The following is a 14,518-nucleotide window of genomic DNA, read 5'->3' as shown; positions in this document are numbered from 1 at the left end:
GCTCCACTGTTCAATTAACTCACATTACAATAATCAGCTGTTGTTGTGAACTTTCAAGGAATAACAGGGTAATGCATTTGAAAAGTTTTGATCACTAAAGAAGAGCACTTTGACTCATAATAAATAATCAGTATGTAACTTTGATAAATGCTAAAAGCATTACAAAGATTTTCCCTCTGATCATACTGATTCCTTCTTTTTAAATGTGAAAATGGTTGTGTACGTTTTCAATGTATATATCTTCCTATTACTGTTCTTGCAGAATCTAATAAGGAATTACACAAAGAGAACCTGTAACCCTCCAGATTTGTTGGGAGTGCAATGCCAATCGCTCATGAATAGCAGCCAGGCTGGCTGGGGGCTGAGAGGAATTGGAATCAAGTAGAATCGAGTGGGACACAAATTCCTCTTACATAAACCCTCTGGTCAAACCTCTTACACCACAGCTTTGGATAAACTTTTTTTAATGTAAGTAATTTATAGTCTCACATATGCTATTCTGTATTTGTCACATAACACCAAATAAAAAGAATAGTTTGGAGTCATGTGTTTCTCACAATCAGAAAATTATTCAGTCCTTTACAAACTCAGAGATGACAACCCTGTTTTGTTGCAGTTTTCAGATTCATCTTGTTTTGGAGCTAGACAATTATAATAACCTCCCCGCAATATACCCCTTTCCTCAAGCATTCTTAGGTTTGTGACAGATTGCAAAAGGAAAGCCATCTGGTTCTGACTGTGTTTGTAAATATTTCCTAGAATTAACATTCTATCACCAACTGTACCACTGACAACTACATACTGTTCACAAGCAAGTGCTACATACTGTAGTTGCCTTCTCTACTAACACTCTACTGTGTTTATTCAACAGTTGATGCCAGCATATGTTTTATTGTGCTGACTGCAAACTGCCCTACATTGCCTGCTTGCCTGATTTACTGAAAGTCATACTTGTAAAAACATGAACATAATTCACTTATTATTTCTACCACAGAGTAGCATCCTTAAATCAAGGGTCTTAAAAAAAAGCTCCTTAAATATCATTGCTAGAGACTTTAACATGTTAAGTATAATGCTTTATATACACAATAATCTTTTGGTGGATGTTATGAGTTTATTGAAAACAAACACAGTATATGGAATTCTGTTAGTGCTTTAAGTGTGTGTGTAAATTGCCCAATAGAAGTGATTGGATATTTTTGTCTGATGCAAAACATCCTCATTCAGTTCAAAGTTGCAGAAGTGAAACTTCACATATGGTGTCATTAAACTGTGCACTTTTCACAGATGTACATGGGCATTTGGTTTCACATTTGGTGTCTTTGTTCAGTTGTTCAACAGTGGTGCCATTCAGTACCAGAGTTGTGTACTGTGACTGTCATGGGATTATATTAAGGATTTAGATTTTAGTGAACAAGTCAGAAAATGTTCTCCTATAATTAGGGTTGCCATTAGTCAGGGCCTCCAAACTGGGACAAATGTAGGACAAAATTTTCAAATGTAGGACCTATTTTTTTTTGGGGGGTCCTACATTTGAAAAAGAGCCTCGCTGAGGGGAGGATTCCTTCTGCGCTTGGGCTCCGTTCACGGAGCCCAAGTGGAGAAGGAATCCGCCCCCAGGGAGGCATTCTTTTCCCCTTGGACTCCGTTTTTGCCAACAGAGCCCAAGGGGAAAAGAATCCCTCTGCTCAGCGAGGATTCCTTCTCCGCTTGGGCTCCATTCACGGAGCCCAAGTGGAGAAGGAATCCGCTCCCTTTCCCAGCCTCTGTGGAGGCTTGGCCTTCACAGAGGCCGGGAAAGAGCCAGGAGCGCGCCCGCGATCGCCACGATCGTAGGCGGCCCCCCTCCCCTTCCCGGCCTCTGTGGAGGCTTGGCCTCCACAGAGGCCGGGAAAGAGCCAGGAGCACGCCCGCAATCGCGGGCGGCCCCCCTCCCCTTCCCGGCCTCTGTGGAGGCTTGGCCTTCACAGAGGTCTCGAAAGAGCCAGGAGCGCGCCCGTGATTGCCGCGATCGGGGGCGGCCCCCTCCCTTTCCCGGCCTCTGTGGAGGCATGGCCTTCATAGAGGCCTGGAAAGAGGGAGGAGAGCCAGGCCACCTCCCTCGGCGGCGGAGGCCAAGCAGGGAAGGGGCCTCGCTCATGCGAGGCTCCTTTGCCTGCCTGGTGTCCGTCGCAGGGGGGGTGTCCCGGAGGCGGGGCCAAACCAGGGCGGGACCATGCGGACCTGCCCCAAACCGGGAAAGTCCCGCCCCCAGGCGGGATATGGCATCCCTACCTATAATCTAAACCTGTTGCTTAATCTGTATTTTAATGGTACAGACCAGGTTCCAATGGTGATTTCTGGTGCTGTACTCTTTCATCAAAACAGGCATTTCCTCTTGGTGGTGCAGTGGTTAAATGCCTGTACTGCAGCCACTCACTCAAAACCTTAAAGTTGCAAATTCAATACCAGCAAAAGGGCTCAATGTAAAGTCGAAGGCTTTACTGAAGATGCCAGCCACAGATGCTGCCGAAACGTCAGAAAGAAACTCTGCTAGAACATGGCCACATAGCCCGAAAAACCCACAAAAAGGGCTCAAGCTTGACTCAGGCTTACATCCTTTCAAGGTCGCTAAAAAGAGTACCAGGTAGTTGGCGGCAATTAGCTAACAGTTGTAAACTGCTTAGACACTGTTAGTTCAGTATGAAGTGGTATATAAATGAAGCTGTTTGTTTTGTTTCATCTCTTCTACAGTCCCAAGCACCATAAAAACCTGATCCAGAGGACTGAGAAATCCTATGGAGCAGGTTTCTGGTACTATGGAGAGTGGTGATGGGAAGGTATGAAAGTCTCAGTTCTCAGGTTATTGGAGACATAAGTATACCACTGGATCCTTACTCTCTTTACACAATACATTTCACTACCACAACTGAACATAGCCCTCAGTGCAATATAGAATGAAGGAATGGACACAGCTGGAACAGCATCCTCAATAATAATAATAATAATAATAATAATAATAATAATGTATATTTTCCGCCTCTCCCTGCAGATCGAGGCGGGATTACAACCAATTAAAATACATACCACATATCACACAGAAACATCCAAAGTGCATTTCCAGAACCTTAATGGTATCTCTACTGGAACAAATCTATGTAAACCATCCAATCCAGTTTTAAAATAGTTAAGCTCTGAGCATAACTCTGCCCATTCTTCATGGAAGCCTCACTTCCATATACCCTACTTGATAATATAGATCTAATGACTCTCAGCCATTACTCTCCATGGAAAAGTACAATGTTTAAGTTTGTCATTTGGCCATTTAAAATTTTTCTGCATGGTGATTAATATAGAAAGGCTCATTCACACAACAGAATTATCATTTTGTGCTAGTGTTATGTTTTCCTCCCTTGTACAATGAAGTATGATTTGTTAAAAGAAATCTGGATTAAACCCAAAATATACTTTGATTCCCCCCCCCCCCCCTTTCAAAGCAGGCCATCTTGAATTTCATCAGGTGGTGCTTCATTGGCCTTAGTGGGACCTGGCTCCTTAAAGAGGATATTTTTGTCTCAGTTAACAAAGGTTGCAATCTCACTATAGACTATCCATCAAGAAGGGGGTGTAAGAATGAGGACAAGACAGTACAAGACACACACAGTAGCAAGTCTCATGTGCCTTCTATGAAAAATAAAATCACAAATGGCTTTGAACTGTGCAGTAATTTAATTTAGATTATGCTTAATTATTACTTTATCAGACATTAATCTATTTATGTTAATAAACCCGAGGATCTATAAAGAACTAATATGCACTTCCTGACAGTCTGGTCTCTTGTGCTTTATTAGTAGCATATTACCTAAAATAGGGCCTTCACCCAATTAAAGAAGACTAGACCAATTAATTACAGAAGTCATAATTGATTGCATATGTTTGCACATGGACAAATAGATTATTCTCAAGGAAAAAAGATTCTCAGTTCTTAGATGATGCACAAACATTTTACAGCCAATGCTGTTTTGAGACCTTCAGTTCTATCTGCATATTGCCATTTCTTTTTATCCATGCTTTCTCTGAGACAGTGTTTATATTTGATTATTCTAAGTGCTGCATTGACCATTGACAAGTTTTCTAAAATAGCTGCCACTTGATTAATTAGGGCCACCTTTTAAAAATCAATAATTAATTAAACATTACAGTTACTATGATTAAAGGAATGAGAACCATACAGGGAGAACCAATGATTCTGCAGTGGAACTTGATCCATGCTACTTCTGTGTTTAAAAAAAACATTTTTCAAAGTAACCCATATGTGTTGTCAACATTAGTTGCAAAACACCTACAGGGAGCCTAACAAAGAGAAATATTTCCATGAGAGGAACCCCCAAAATAACAAATTTTAAATATGTGCTGTCTTGATGTTTGTTTGTTTATTTATTTATTGTCCCATTCTTTTCCCAGAACTGGGATTCAGAGCAGCTTCACAATAATAAAAAATAATATTCAAAAACAATACAAAAACAATACAATTAAAACATAGAAAAGTGATACATTAAAACAGAATTAAATTGTTACAATATTAAAATTGATTACTTGTTAAAAGAATAAAAATACAATTAAAAAGATATTTTTTTAAAAAAAAAAACCTTAAATTGATACAACACCCTAGCTGGTTCTTTCAGAATATTCTGTTTTAAAAAGCCTGCCTGCATAAGAACCTGCCAGAGGAAGACCAATACAAAGGGAACCATTCTGGTCTCCCTGGGCAGGGAGTTCCAGAGTCTAGGGGCAGCCACTGAGAAGGCCCTCTCCCACATCCCCACCAACCCTGCTTGTGATGGTAGTGGGACAGAGAGAAGGCCTTCTCAAGAGGATTTCAGGGCTCAGGCCAGTTCATACAGGGAGATATGGTCTGCCAGATATCATGGGCCTGAGCCATATAAGGCTTTATAGGACATAACCATCACTTTGAATTGTGCCTGGAAACAAACTGGCAGCCAATGGAGCTGTTTCAACAGGGGCGTTGTGTGATCTCTATAACCTGCCCCAGTTAACAGCCTGGCTGCAACTCTTTCAACCAGCCGAAGTTTCTAAACAACAACTTCAACAAGTACACTAAGCAGAATGGCATGCCCTGCTTTGGAAAATCCTTTTCCAACCTGACAGTTTCCAGATGTGTTGAGACTCCCATCATTCTTGGGAAACAATCCTATTATAGACTTTATTGTCCATGTAAGGAAAAGTTCTAGGTTGGAGGAAAGGAGCATATAATCCCTTGTTGAAACAGCTCCACTAGCTACTGGTTCATTTCCAGGCACATGACCTATAAAGCCCTATAATTGATCCCAGTCAACATTCTGGCTACCACATTTACTGGCTACTAGTCAGGATGGCTACATTATCATACCTAGACTTTTGTCTGACAAGACATGCCATAAGGACTTTTTGGATTCTTACGGAGTGGCAATAGATGCAGCAAAGAATTCTTTCTGTGCTGTATGTATTGCATCTGCATGGTCTCGCCCAACAGAGCTGTTCAGGGTGGTCAAAGAATTTACCCAGTTGGCTCCCACCCGGAACCTTTTATTGGAACCAACTAAAGCCTGCTGTGATGATTTCAATGACTTTTTCTCAGATAAAATCTCTCAGAGATTTATAACAGAAACAATAAGAGAGGTGTCCAGTGACTCCGTGGACTATGTTAAACTGGATCACTTTGAGTTTGTAGATATTGATGAAGTAGACAAGATTCTTGGAAGTGTAAGGAGGACAATGTGCCCTCTCAATTCTTGTTCATCATGGTTGAGCGCCCAGGGAGGGGATGCAGTTAAAATATTATGATCTATAATCAATGCATCCTTTAGGGAGGGAAAATTTCCATCAGAGTTAAAACAAGAGGTGGTTTTAAAAAAGCGGTGGTTTTAAAAAACCCTCCCTAGACTCCCTGATAAGGAATAATTATAGACCGGTCTCCCTTTTACCATTCTTGGGCAAACTGATCGAGAGGGCAGTTGCCTTGCAGCTCCAGGCTATCTTGGATGAAACTGATTATCTAAACCCATTTCAAACTGGCTTCAGGACGGGATATGGGGTAGAGAGTTGCCTGAGTCAATAATCTCCGTCTGGGCATCGACAGGGGAAGGGTGACTCTGTTGGTGCTCTTGGACATCTCAGCGGCCTTTGACCATGGATCCTTCTGGAACGCCTAAGGGAGTTAGGTATTGAGGGCATTGTGCTCCAGAGGCTCTCAGGACATCTGGGAAATATTTATTAGAATACCATAAGACCAGGTTAATGACAACATCCCACAGAGCGTTCACAGCTACACCCCCTAAACTGTGGAACACCCTGCTGGAGGAGATCCGTCTTATTACCACCTTAGATGCCTTTCAGAAGGCACTTAAGATGGATCTCTTCTGGTAGGCATACCCACCCGACCTTATGTAGGTGAGCATTAAAATAATTGCCCCACTTCGGACTACGACTGACTGCTTATTGGATGATTAGGCAATGGTTTAGCTATTTTACTATATGAGTGTTAGTATTTATTGATTATATTTTTATATTGTATTGTGTTGTTTTATTGATGCAATCCTGCCTTGATCCGCAGAGAGAGGAGGAAAATGTAAATAAAATTATTATTATTATTATTATTATTATTATTATTATTATTATTTAGGTGGAGGAAGTATGTCTCTGCAGATCAGTTGCTGAGGACCATCAGACAGGGGAGGAGGCAGTTATTTTGCACTCATGTCCTACTAGCAGACCTCCAAGAGGCAATTGATTGGCCACTTTGTTGTTGATGTGTGCCTTCTAGCCATGTCCAACTTTTAATGAGGCTAAAATGAACACATCACCAAGGTTTTTGGCAAGATCTGTTCAAAGGAGGGTTGCCATTGCCTTCCTCTGAGCCTGAGAGTGTGATTTGCCTAAGGTCACTTAGCAGGTTTCCATAGTTGACTGGAGATTTAAACCCTGGTCTCCCAGAGCCCTAGTCCAATACTCAAACCACTACACCATGCTAGCAATATCTTTGAACAGAAAATTGGATTAGAGAGGCCTTTGGTCTGATCCAAAATGGCTCTGCTTCTGTCACTGTGCTAATTCCAGCTTTCTCTAAGCAATGAAATGGGCATCTCCTTAATATGTGTTTACTATGGTATTATTTGGAACAGTTTCCCTTCGTATTGTGATTCTTTCACCTAGCCATTCTTGAAATGTTTTGAAATATCTTTTTGTTTGTTTTAAAACATTTCCTGATTTATCTCCCTGTGTTTCTGGTAAGTGTCTAGGTCAGTCATGGCGAGGAAACGAACCACAAGCAAATATACTCAACAAAAAGAAGTGATGGTGAACTACAAAGAAAACAGAACAATGAAGAGAACAAACCAATGTATACCTATACTTCTTGGGGAAGTATGCATTTGAAGCACAGAAAACAGACTCCTTATTGCTCGGATAAAAAAAGTAATCAACGCTAAACAAAGATACATAACAAGTAGGTAAACATAGAACTAAATAAGGAGTGGCTATAAAAACAAAAGAAAACTAATGCTACAAAGTCATTTTCAACATTTTGTAATGGGGCCATTTAATGCGATTTATTCTTATTATATCAAAATAAATGCCTAATTACTAGCCAAGGAACAAATTTCCATGGTCATTTTTCCTGATCAACTCTCTAATTAAAAGATTATGAATTTTAGCTCTGTGCATGCCATCTTGGCCAATTTTGAAATCCATGTGCTCTGCTTACAAAGCTTCTAAAGCATACTACTATCATAGATTTTTGCTATGCCTACTCAGAACTCAGAACATGCCTCTGCATTTCAATCTGCAATATGCAGCATGTTATTATGTTATTATGAGACAGAGAGAATAATGTCCAACTGTGTCTGCTGCTCTTAACATAGCAAGATCATATATACCGGCATTCTCCTTGTAGTAGGGATATTCTTACAGCTCTTGCACTTTTCCACTCTGCAAAAAAATGGGCAACCTGAAACCAACCAACCAATCTCCAATTTCAGCCATACAGACCTATCATCATTGTAACTTTAAATTACATACAAAAACGAATATACGCAAACTGGAAATGCTATTAGTCAGGACTCTCTCAAATATAACAATTAATTTATGTTTTATGTTAAGCTACCTTTCCTGTAATGCATATAAAATATGTTCTATATTAGTCAAGATGCAAAATGGGGTTACAAGTTAAAAAAAGAAATGAGACCAGAAACTGTACTGAGATCCAAAGTGAAGTATTAACATGAAAAACAGTGGCTTATGTAATTACAATATAAATTATAAATACAAGAGGTGATTTGGTAAACCAGGAATAATTAAATACCTTAAGCAAAAAAATTAAATCTCATGGGATAATTCCAAACCCTCCTACATTTCCCAGATAAAAAATGGGAAACATGTGGCCAAGCAATGTGAAATGGGGTCAAGATGGCAAATGTTATTAATGAGGAAGATCACACAAGGTAAAGAGAGCTTGCAGCAGTTTGCTTTTGTGTGAGCATACTGGGATGGATAAAACTGTGCCTCCCCCCTCCCCTGGCTGAGTTAATTTAATGTAAACTATTTTTGCATTTGAACTTAGTTTGCAGCAAATGAAATAAGCTCAGGACAAAAGAGGGAAGTGGGAAGTAGAGAGAGAAGCTGGTATATAGTCTACCCTCCACTTTCGTGAGTTTAACATTTGCAGATTTGATTATTCACAAGTGAAGGGCAGCCATGACCTGGAAGGGCAAGTAAAGGACAACCAGCTGCGTCCCTACCTGGGCCGGAGGGACCTTGAAACTGTTGTACATGCTCTGGTAACATCTCGCTTGGATTTCTGCAATGCGCTCTACATGGGGCAACCCTTGTATCATACCCGGAAGCTGCAATTAGTGCAGAATATGGCAGCCCGACTGGTCACTAATACATCTAGGGCCAGTCATATAACTCCAGTGCTTAAAGAGCTGCACTGGCTGCCTATCCGCTTCCGGGCACAATACAAGGTGTTGGTCGTTACCTATAAAGCCCTAAATGGCTTGGGCCCAGGGTATCTGATGGACCACCTCTCCCCATATAATCCGCCCCGCACCCTCAGATCATCTGGGCAGCAACTTCTAAGAGTTCCGGAGGCCAGGTTAGTTTCTACTTCCAGGAGGGCCTTTACGATCTCGGCCCCCAGCCTCTGGAACTCGCTGCCCATAGAGCTCCGCGCAGCCACCTCCCTACCCCAATTTAAGAAGGGGTTGAAAGCCTATTTATTCGAGCAAGCCTATCCCTGAATACTTCCCCCCAGAATGTGTACTCACCTCCCCCCCTTCCCTCTGCCAGCATTAGACTGGCACGAGGTTGTAATGTTTTTAATATGTCTAGGTTTTTATTGTGATATGGTTTTTTGTATACTGTATTTGTTTTGATGTATATTGTACTGTTAACTTTGTTGTGCACCGCCCTGATTTGAAGAAGGGCGGTATAAAAATAAAACTTTTATTTATTTTATTTTATGGCTGGGGAAGGGTGCATGTGTGCTCCTCCTCCTCCTCCTCCTCCCTCCTGGGCTTTTCCCCAGGATTGGTAAGGGAGAAATTAGCTACTATGGATTAAGTTTGAAGGTGTGATTTTGTATGGCAAATCAGAAAGATTGCTAAAGCTCACATCATATATCTTCATTTCCCTGCCAATCACCCTTTTTCTTCCTTCCGTCACTGAATGACAGCTTTGTTCCTAGCAGTAATTACAGATGTTCACTTCACTACTTCTATCTCAAAAACACCTGTAGCAAATCCAGCTCAGAAAGCCGTTTTTACTCAGCTTCAATATTGAAAGTGGCAGAAATTTGATATTCTCTCTTCTCATACACCAGGAATACTGAAATGGTTCATGACTGCCACACTTCCAGTCTACTGGAAGAAAACACAGACATTGTAAATATAAAATATAATCTTAATGAATGTGTATTTTTTTTGTCCTTCAGCTCCAATTACTTTAAAACAAGTAGATCTACAGGGTCACAGATCAGGAGAAGAAGTAGTGCTACTCTGTTCTGCTTTGGTCAGACCTCACATGGAATACAGTGCCCACTGCTGAGCACCACAGATCAAGAAGAATATTGACAAACTGAAATATGTGATCTGGGTGAGCCAGATGATAAAAGTTATGGAAACCAAGCCCTATCAAGAATGACTTAATAAATGAGGTATTTTTAAAAAGAGAGCAGGTATGAAAAGAAGATGCTAAACCATATCAGAAAAATCAATGGAGAATACTGAATTTAAATATTTGATACTCTGATTAATGTGAGACTCCCACACTTGCTCTCTGCAGTCAAATATAAGTTTCCATCAGTATACATAGAAATTATTCTTCCAACAGAAATAGCAAACACAGAGGGAGCTGGGGTTCTTGATGAGGACTATAGCAGAAGACAGAGCCCTCTTTTCCCAAGATCTTAGGATACGCTTGCTCTTATTTTGTGCTAGTAACATTAATTTTTTTTGTTCAGTTTGACCAGAGGCTTACTGTTCTACAGAACAAATACATACAATCAACAAACACTTTAGGCAACTTTAGTACTGATAACTGCATACCTTTTAGAATTGAGAGATCTTTTCAATTTTCTAGCTTCACAATATTTGGTTTGAAAAAGAATATTTCAATTGATTTTATTAATGTTAATGCTGTCTTCACTACAGTAATTTAACAACATATACTGAACAGATTCAACTACAATGCATTTCCGTATTGAACTAAACCAGAGATAGTAGAATTCAAAGATACAACTGTGTTAGTCGGCAGAATCAGTATGTAAAGAGATCTTATAGCATCTTTGAGACAAACTGGAAGAAAGAGGTTGGAGCATGAGCTTTCTATGAAAGCTCATTCTGCCAACCTCTTTCTTTCAGTTTGTTTCAAAGGTGCTACAACATCTCTCTACATGCTAAACCAGAAATGTTTGTTTCCACATTGCAGATACATCTGCTGAGGGGCAAATTTAATGGGAACTATTCCAATGAGTTTCTATTTTTGCATTTAATAATATATAATTCTCCATCAGCAGCTGTATAACAAGAACAAACAAGATAGCTTGTTCACAATGTAGAGAAAGTTAATTTGGCTTCTTAATCTTCTTGGCTTTTTTCTGCTACTCTTAATTGCCAAGCCCAGGGAATTCAGCTTTCTAAATTATTCAGCGTGTGTAAATTTGTATCAGCTATAATTAAATGATCCATTTGTATACACATACTTTCCACTTCGTCTCATACAGAAGAAAAGCTTGAAACATTCTCATTTCCACAATTCTCATTTTAAAACATATTAAATAAAGCAAATACCACTGGTTTAAATACTATTTAGGCTGCGATTCTCAACACACGACTAAGAATAAGTTTCATTGAATTCAGTCAGGCTTACTTTTGAATGTCTGGTCATTTTATCAGTACCTGTATGTCCTTAATGGCTTATATCCCTACCCCAAACATCTCTGTAAAAGGTTTTTCTATGCATCCAGTCCCTTAGATCAAAACTGCACTGAAAAGTAAGAAAAATCATGACCGTCCACATTCTCCACACAAAAAAGGAACCATTTCATCCATATTCATTCCAAAACTGGCCACGTTACATAGTGATCCCCAAAACAGAGAACATTATTATATGTGTACTTATCTGATATAGTGATTACTCAAATGTATAGACAATTTTCCTTTTAAAAAAATCTTTAAAATCATTTTTAGAAATCCCAAAATAATCTTTTTAGGATTATGCTACTTGAGACTGTAAGTGGAAGTTGAAATGTTTGAATGCTACTGCCTATTAGAATAAAACACACAATTTCCCACATATAGAAAATTGGCTTATTAGGAGAGAAAGGGTATATGTTTGGGTGATGATCACAGTGAGACAGATATTAATGTGAGGAGGATGAATTGCCTGGCAAAGTGAAATTGAGTAGATTAACAGTTTAACAGCAATTGGCTGTAGTATTGAATCTGGAGGAAATTGACTTGGCGCTGATTGTCCTATCAATCTAAAGAAAAAAATTAATGTTGGGGGAATGTATTTAGGAGGGATTTGGGGGAAATTACTTTTTCTTCTTTAAAATAAGCAGAAAAAATATTGGTTCAGTGAAATAAGATAATGAGGTCAGACCCTATATCTGCTTTAAACTCCAGTTGCTGGGCAAATAATCTGTCTTTTAGTTTACCTTCTGATGGGGAAACAGATTAATTGGAGGGAACACACATTTCCCCTTAACATTTAAAAAAAAACTTTCACTAAACGTATCTATCCTACTTTTGCAACAGCATTCTCTGCTTTCTACAGCATTACTAACCCTATGCAGCTTGGTGGAGTGGCTACAATAGTAGGCACAACTTTTTTTCAGTAACAGCTAATAATGCACAGGAGCCAAGTGAAGCATGCTAAATAATAAATTGAAGTGCCTATACAGTGAACATTTTTCATTAGCCACAAACTGAATATTTTAACAGCTTAAACAGCCATGCATCATTCACTAAATTACACAAGCTATTGTTTTGCAGACTGAAAAATACATTGAGATAAAAGAATTAGAAAATACACCGAATAAAACAATGGTTGAATTTTTTAAAAAAACTACCATCTCATCCTGGTATGATTTATATCTCCATGCTGGAATATTTTTTCCATTTGCTTTGTTCTTAAGTACAATACAATTTTTATTATCCAGTTACTGAGACAGCCAGTGGTTCCATTGCCACAGAGTAGTGATTTCATGCAAAAAATTTACAGCCATTCCTTTTGTAGCCGTTCTAGGTTGTACAGGAACTTTTCCACAGCCAAAACTTTAACAGGAATAGGAACCAGGATCTAGGTGACTCCCTGAAGCAGCTTCATGAGGATCAGCTGTAAAACCAAGAGTGAATTTGACACTCCCATGGCAACAGATCCACCTGTCACTCATGCCAATAACTGAAAGTCTGAAATTATTGGCACAACTTATAGGGCACAGCTGAATTGTACACTAAAATCCATTTAAAAGCAACATAACGTATACCATCAACAGTCCACTTTGGACATAAACCTAAACCAGTTTAGAACAAAGCAAATGAATACCAGTTTAGTGAATGAGGACCAGTTTAGTACAAAGTGAATGAGAACAACACCTGGCTTGTGTTCCATTTCCTCTCTCTTCTGGCAGCATACTTGTAAGAAAGAGATCAGAAGTATGTATTTCCTAATTTAAACTGAGTGTTTAAACTGATATGTTTACCTCCAATGAGCCTTTTAGAAAGCAAGATCATGAACTATGGTTTAGTTAACATCAGAACTAATCAATGTATGTGCTTTTCTTTCTTTGGATGATCACTTGGATGTGGATTTATTTTCTTATCCCCAGCTTGGAAATGTGTCATCTATGCCATATTATTCTTCATGACTAGTTTAGGAAGAAGTATCATTTGTGTGTCATTTGCGCATCTGCCCCAAAATTGACTGTGTTGTTTCTTCTCATTGCTGTGTTCTCTTCCTTATGCTCTTTAAAATGGTTGACTCTCCACCAAAAAGACCACTACTGACCACCACAAAACCTTGGTCTTTTTCACACACACACACACATATATATAGTTACAATGCCCTTCTGACTCTATAGCCCCACAAATATGTAACATCGTGTTTTATTTATTTCCATTCTCCTTGGAGCACAGTGTCAAAAGTTGCTTTTCTTTCTCTGCTTCTGTGCAGGTCACCCGAGACTTATAGTATACTATCATTGAGTTTTCTTGGTAAGATTTGTTCAGAAGGAAGTTCATCATTGCCTTCCTCTTAGACTGAGAAGATGCGACTTGCCTAAGGTTACCCAGTGGGTTTCTTTGGCTAAGGCATGCATATGAATCCTGGTTTTCCAGATTCCTAGACCAGTACTTAGACCACTAAACCATACTGACTCTTTTTAATAATATACCTTAGCATTACATATGAACAGTTGTAGTTACCATCACTTTAGCATTCTTTACAGAGAGTTGCTTTGGAAGAACTAGAGTAGGGAAGCAGGAATGATGGCTAGCATGGAGCAAGTAATATCTTTAATATAAAATAGGAATATTCTGAAAAAGCCAGGTTTCCTATTAAGGTTGTATTATGTTTAGGGAGTAAGTTTATATTGAGATTTCTGAAGTGTGTTTGTTTTATTCTTGGTAGAAAAAAGAGTTATGGTGCTCAGAAGCAATTATCCATCATGATGGACCTACCACAAATATTTTAAAAATTGGAATCATATGATGTCGCCCACTTTTTGGTCTTTCTTTTTCTGGTTTTCCTCCCCCCACAGCTCTGTTTTGGACTCCCAACGTATCAGAAAAAATCTAAGGTGCGGTACACACCGCCAGGAAGCGGTGCCCTGACAGTGATAGTAGGGCTCAGGAGTGCGCATCAACTGCATGCTCCCGAGCCCTATGGTGTGTGGGCGGCACTATTATTGAGCAGCACTGCCCACACATTCTTAGAGGAAATGGCGTCACAGCCCTTACGGTGTTGCAAAAACGAAGCCACT

The 14,518-nt window shown here is 39.4% G+C and overlaps 1 protein-coding gene across 2 annotated transcripts in view; it reads right to left on the bottom strand.

Moving 5' to 3' along the window:
* SV2C (synaptic vesicle glycoprotein 2C) overlaps nucleotides 1-14,518 on the bottom strand; it is a 143,819-nt gene that overhangs the window by 102,309 nt on the left and 26,992 nt on the right. The gene's annotated exons all lie outside the window — the stretch shown is intronic.

The sequence above is a fragment of the Sceloporus occidentalis genome, unplaced genomic scaffold (assembly GCF_023333645.1).
Source record: "Sceloporus occidentalis isolate IW3139 unplaced genomic scaffold, rSceOcc1.0.p SCAF_1, whole genome shotgun sequence".
NCBI lineage: Eukaryota > Metazoa > Chordata > Lepidosauria > Squamata > Phrynosomatidae > Sceloporus > Sceloporus occidentalis.
This window is presented reverse-complemented; position numbering and strand designations above follow the sequence as displayed.